Raw genomic sequence first — 5,638 nt, forward strand, 5'->3', positions numbered from 1 at the left:
AAATATTAAGAATTATGGATGTTCACCACTAGAATGGCACAGTATGGCAATGCAAGCGGCTCTGTGTATGTAACACAGAGATGCTTTCTATGGAACACAATGTTCTGCTTTAGATGTTCTGCTTTAGCAGTTAAAATGCTTGCCCATATAACCCCAGTATCAAAAGTAGTTTCTAGTTATCAGAGGATGGATACTGTCACTAGCACCAAATCAATGTTTTGCATGAAATGAGCTGACAGCTGTACAACCTGCCATACAGCTGTTTTACAGCCGCTGCGTTTAACACTCACATGCTTTGCAATGATTAACTTTTGCCAGAATGAAACCAAATTAAAAAGTTTATCATCAGCAGTTTAATGTCTCCTGCAGAGAAAGCCCACAGCTCCAAACATTACTACACTGAGGTTTGAGTCTGAAAATGTAATATTAAGAGACTGAAATTGCTTTATGTACATGCTCATTTTATTGCCTTCAGTTAACACACTTTGTGTGGATCACTGTATTTTACAGAAAAAAAATATTAGCTTTAAAAAAAAGTCTGCACTTTTCACTGGTTGTAAACTCTGCAAAAAGTCCAGATAAGGACAAGAGCTAGTATAAATTATTTACAGATTCAGTATTAATTACAGCATAGACTCTAGCTGTTAACAATCTTAGAATGTCCACCCTCCAAGTTTTAATGTCTGAAAATTTGAAGTCTGGTAATAATAAGGATTGCTAAGAAACTGGACAAGCTGAAATGAAGACAGACAAAAGTATTTTTTTATATAAAAATGGTCTTTATTTCTTCAATACAAGGTAAACTACTATTGCAGTTTAAGACCAACACAAAAGTTGGACAGCAAATTGCTTAACAGTCTCCTAAAGGCTGAAAAAAAGAAACCTATGAAAGCTAAAGTTGTGCAATATTTCAAGTATAACATCTAAAAAAATGAAATTATCCCTAAACTTACAGATTAAGTACCTCTGCTGAAAATGTATTGAAAACCACATTTGCTAGGATACCATCTTACCTTGTGGAGAAACATAGGTCTCAAAAAACTCCAGTATTCAACAGACTCTTTGGTCTGCCAGCATCAGGGAACTGTTTACTATATATATAAAATCCTTTGGAGTTAGGCATTCTGACAGGCATCCATTTGCTTACATTTTGCATTGCAATCCTGCATTCCAACTTGGACAACCCCTCTCTTGTGTTTCAAACCATTTCTTGAATATTTTACCCTTGTGCAAACCAGGAACCAGGAAATCGAATGGTACAGGAAGACAATACAGCCTTTTGTTTAGCAAGTCAGCAGTGCTGGTAATCATCATAAAAATGTTACAGTTTACCAAATAGGAATGTATTTCACCTTTAAAACACCTGGCTTTTTGCTTTTTTCCTTTATTATTTTAAAAAATGACAACTGCAGTAGTAAGGAATATGAATTTGCAACCACTTATATTTATAAAAGCACAAACATTCCTCATTTTCTTACATCTGAAGATCAAAGGAATGTCAATTTCATATTGTGATAATAATATGCACAGTTTAAAATATTTTCTATTACAAAATACTGTGTACAAGAGGGTGGGGCTGAAGTCTATTGAATATACTCTAAAATGTTATTTCTGAAATCATGTAAAAATCACATCACATGGTATGAATAGATGGGAATTTTTACAACTTAAGTGCTCCATTCCATCAGGATCAAAGGTATACTGTTTACTGTTTTCAAGAGACTTCTGTAAAATTAATGTATTTAGAAGATTTAAGCATAGGCATCATCCCCGAACCCACTGCAATCACTGGGACTACAGAAAGGGTTCAAGAATTAACAAATGTATCATATACAAATGGAATAAGGAGCTTTACTGTATTTTCTCCAACATGGGGGAAAACAAATCCCATAAGAATATCAAACCAATGAACTTCTATACCCCAAAACTGCTCCTTAGTAAATTTATTCTCTAAAGCTAAATGGAAATCTAAAAACACATGGGATGTCAGACCTTAACAGGGTATGGGGAGGAAAGGGGAGGGTGGAAAAACAACTACAAAACCAAAAAACTCCCAAATTCAACACTCCCATCCACCCCAAGCCAGTCTGAAGTATTAATTGCAAGGCATCATAATTGCAAGAGACAGTATTTCTGCATAAACATCATGATTCATCAGCATGCTGCAACGATTATGTTCAAGACCTGTGCAATCAATTACCAAAATAATTTGAATCTCAACTGAAATCACATTGTTTCTTTTCTATGTTGCAATTGTTATTTTGGAAAGAATCCAAATTAATTCATTTTTCAATATGGACACTGACCTGCACTTTCCTTCTCTAAAATCTTGAAGGGTTTATATGTCAACGCAGAAGCAATTTAATGTCTCAGATCTCTGAAGAGGACCAGTCTAAACGTGCATGTTTTATATTGAAATCTCCATGACTGACAGTATCTTAGTGAGCATTGTATTAGGAAATTTAAGGCTGCATCTCAGTTCACACAAGAACCAAAGACAATTTTAACAGGCTATGTATAAAACTCCACAAATAAATATGGGAGCAGTGTCTGTTTAACCTGTACACAAAGAGCAAGTGGATAAGGAAAGAAAAATCAGGAATTAAGTATTTCTACAAAGAATGGCATGTATTTTACTAGAAACACAGATGACAAGTATATACAACATTTAAATCTCCAATTATCCACATACAACTAGGAAAAAAACATTTACAAGGGTTTGGGTATGCAACTAAACAATCAGGTAAAAAAATACAGTTAGAAAAACTAAGCCTCACCAGTTTCAAAGGAACAAAATCAGAAAGTACTCAGTCCATAAAGAAAAAGCTAATGTCTAAATTTCATAAAAATATCTTGTTTAACACGAAAAACAACAGCTATCCAAGCTTATAAGCCACACTGTAAATAAAAATTTGAAGTTCTGACAAACATTTCTCAAAATGCAATCAGAACAAAAATTATTGGCACAGAAAGCAAAAAGGGAATGAGGAAAAAAAAAAAAAAAGACTGTACAGTTTCCAAAATGCTATGTTCTTCTTAAGTACTTTGACCTGTCAAAACGTATAGTCCTGTAAAAATTTTACTTTAAAAAAACCACCCTCTACTTCTAAAAAACAAACCACCAAAACAAGTTCTGTTGGTAAAACACTATCACATCTAAGTCACCACTTGTTAGTTTTGTCTTTCAAGATAAAGGACATAGCCGTAAGATAATATTTTCAAGGTTACTTATAAACACAATATTTGAAAAAAATTTTTGAAAAAAAAGTCTTTCCTCACAGATTATTTCATCCTTTCATCAGCAAAAGGAAATGGAATACAACTGAATGAATATTAAACAGCAGTAGCCATCATGGCATCACCATCAGACAGCAAGTTTCCAAACTGCCATTTCCTCTGTGTGCACAGGAAATTGCAGGAACCTTTAGTAAACCAAGACTTGGTAAAAATTCTATTACAGATCCAGTTATACATGATTTACATTAGGTATATTCCTTTTTGGTGTCTATTAGGGTCTTTGGATTTTTTCTGTACATTTTTTAGTTTTATAAAAAAAATCTAACAAAGAAAGCTCACAACAACAAGAGGGTATTATCTAAATTGCAACACAGTACATTTATCAGTTAAAAGTAAGAATTTGCAGAACAGGCAGAAATAATGGGCTTCATACAGGGATCTCATCTCTCAGGTCACAATGGTCATTCTGTTTAACTTATGTTATTTACCTCCTGCTATTCCCATTGCCAGCAATGGAAATATATGAGTGAGAAATTACACTCTATGTAAAAAGAGCAACAGTTTCAAATCTATTTCAATGTGGACTAAAATATCAGATCCTACATAAAATGCTTGTAACATTATTTTTAAAATTTAATATATCTATGCAATGGAACATTACTTACCTGCTGCTTTTCCAGTATTAGCTATTCCCCATTTAACTGCTACAGGCAGGTAATTTCTTCCTTAAACTTATTACACACAGTAGTAAACAATGTTTTTAAGTAAAGAAAAAAAAGTTACAACAGTACTGTTTGTAACCAATACCTATTCACAAAAAAAGCAGGAAGTGATTCATGACTTGCTTGATACAACTTTCAGTTTTACAAAATTTTTAAAGGCAGTTTTCGTTTTCAAACAGGATAAACAAACACGTGAAATATCTTCTCAGTAGCAAATAGTTCAATAAACACCAGTGATCCCATGTGTGAGGAATTGAGGTACACAATTTAAGAAAAAAGGAAAAAGGGGAGAGTCTGAAGCTGTAGCCAAGTCCAACAGCATCAACCTGGCTGCAGGAAACCTGGCTGAATAGTAGGTGCCAAAAATATTAGAGCATTTCAGGCTTATGCAAAACTTTTGCAGTTGCACAAGCTACTGGTCCCAACTCAGTAAAGCATAAAAATCACTCATGTATGCAAATAGGACACTTAAAGCATATGTTTACATTCCTTGAAATCTATAAAATATAAGCAATGCTTTATGTGCTGGAAAACCAACCAAACAGATTTAAATGCTCTCCTGAACAGGGTAACATTTTAAGTCAGCTGTAAAATCTTCAAAATTGGTAAAAAAGAAATCAAGAGGCTTCTAAGAGTTGCCTCTTAAAGCCATCTGAGGTCTTGAAACTTAACTTAAAACATTAAGTGCAGCTATTTGAACGAGTGACAACTCCAAGAGCGTGTCTATTACACAATGCTTTGCAATAGACTAAAAGTGAGCCTTTGTGCAAGGCTGACGGAAACAAAGCTTTTGCAGCTTTGACAAAACTGCTATTAGCTTGCATTTCACACTTGATAAAATTTAAAACAAATTTTTTAATTTGACGCCTACTTGCACTGAGTGCTCCATTAATTTGTTTTTAGGTAAATTTACAAAACCTCATCTGACAAATTTCATCAGTGCCATTTTTTGCTAAGACATTTAAATATTGCCTACTGGTGTACAAGGACATACAAATGTACCTTCTCTTTTATATGCATGTGTGAATAAACCCCGAAGTATTAAGAAAATACCAAACCCATGAAGTCATAAAAATGGTAACATCTTGTTTCTTCTGGCACATTTCTAATATACAACTATGTACAGACTGCTACGGCCTTGGGGGTGGACAGGGAACACACACAAGCACTATTACTATAAAACTGTAAACAACTGCAGCATTTTCTACCCCTTGTTATGGGCAGTTTAAGTTCATATGAACAATTTAAGTTTACATTAACTGTAGTGTCAATCAGGATCAAGGCTGTATGAGAGACAGAATTTTCAGTGTGCTAAAAATCACAGACCTGGGTCTATCTCTCCCCAGAGTAACTGACCACAGAGAGCTGCAGTTTTTACAGTTTTATAAGTCAATTAGCAAATTCACAAGCCACCTAGGTAAACACTGCTAAAAAGCAAAACAGAATTAAATGTTTTACGTAACCACCTATTTTTGTATCAAAATTGAGTGGGAGAGCGCAACATTAGTACGTTTAACTCGCTGAATGCAAGATTAGGTTGAGGCATATGCAAGAACTATTGCGATGTTTTTGAAGACAGCATCAATGTTTTCATTGTAACATTATCTTTAAATATTGCTGAACACATGACTTTCCCTGAGGTGTAAACATCAAATAACTTGAACAGCTTTACACATCAG

The sequence above is a fragment of the Oenanthe melanoleuca genome, chromosome 1A, assembly GCF_029582105.1.
Source record: "Oenanthe melanoleuca isolate GR-GAL-2019-014 chromosome 1A, OMel1.0, whole genome shotgun sequence".
Taxonomy (NCBI): domain Eukaryota; kingdom Metazoa; phylum Chordata; class Aves; order Passeriformes; family Muscicapidae; genus Oenanthe; species Oenanthe melanoleuca.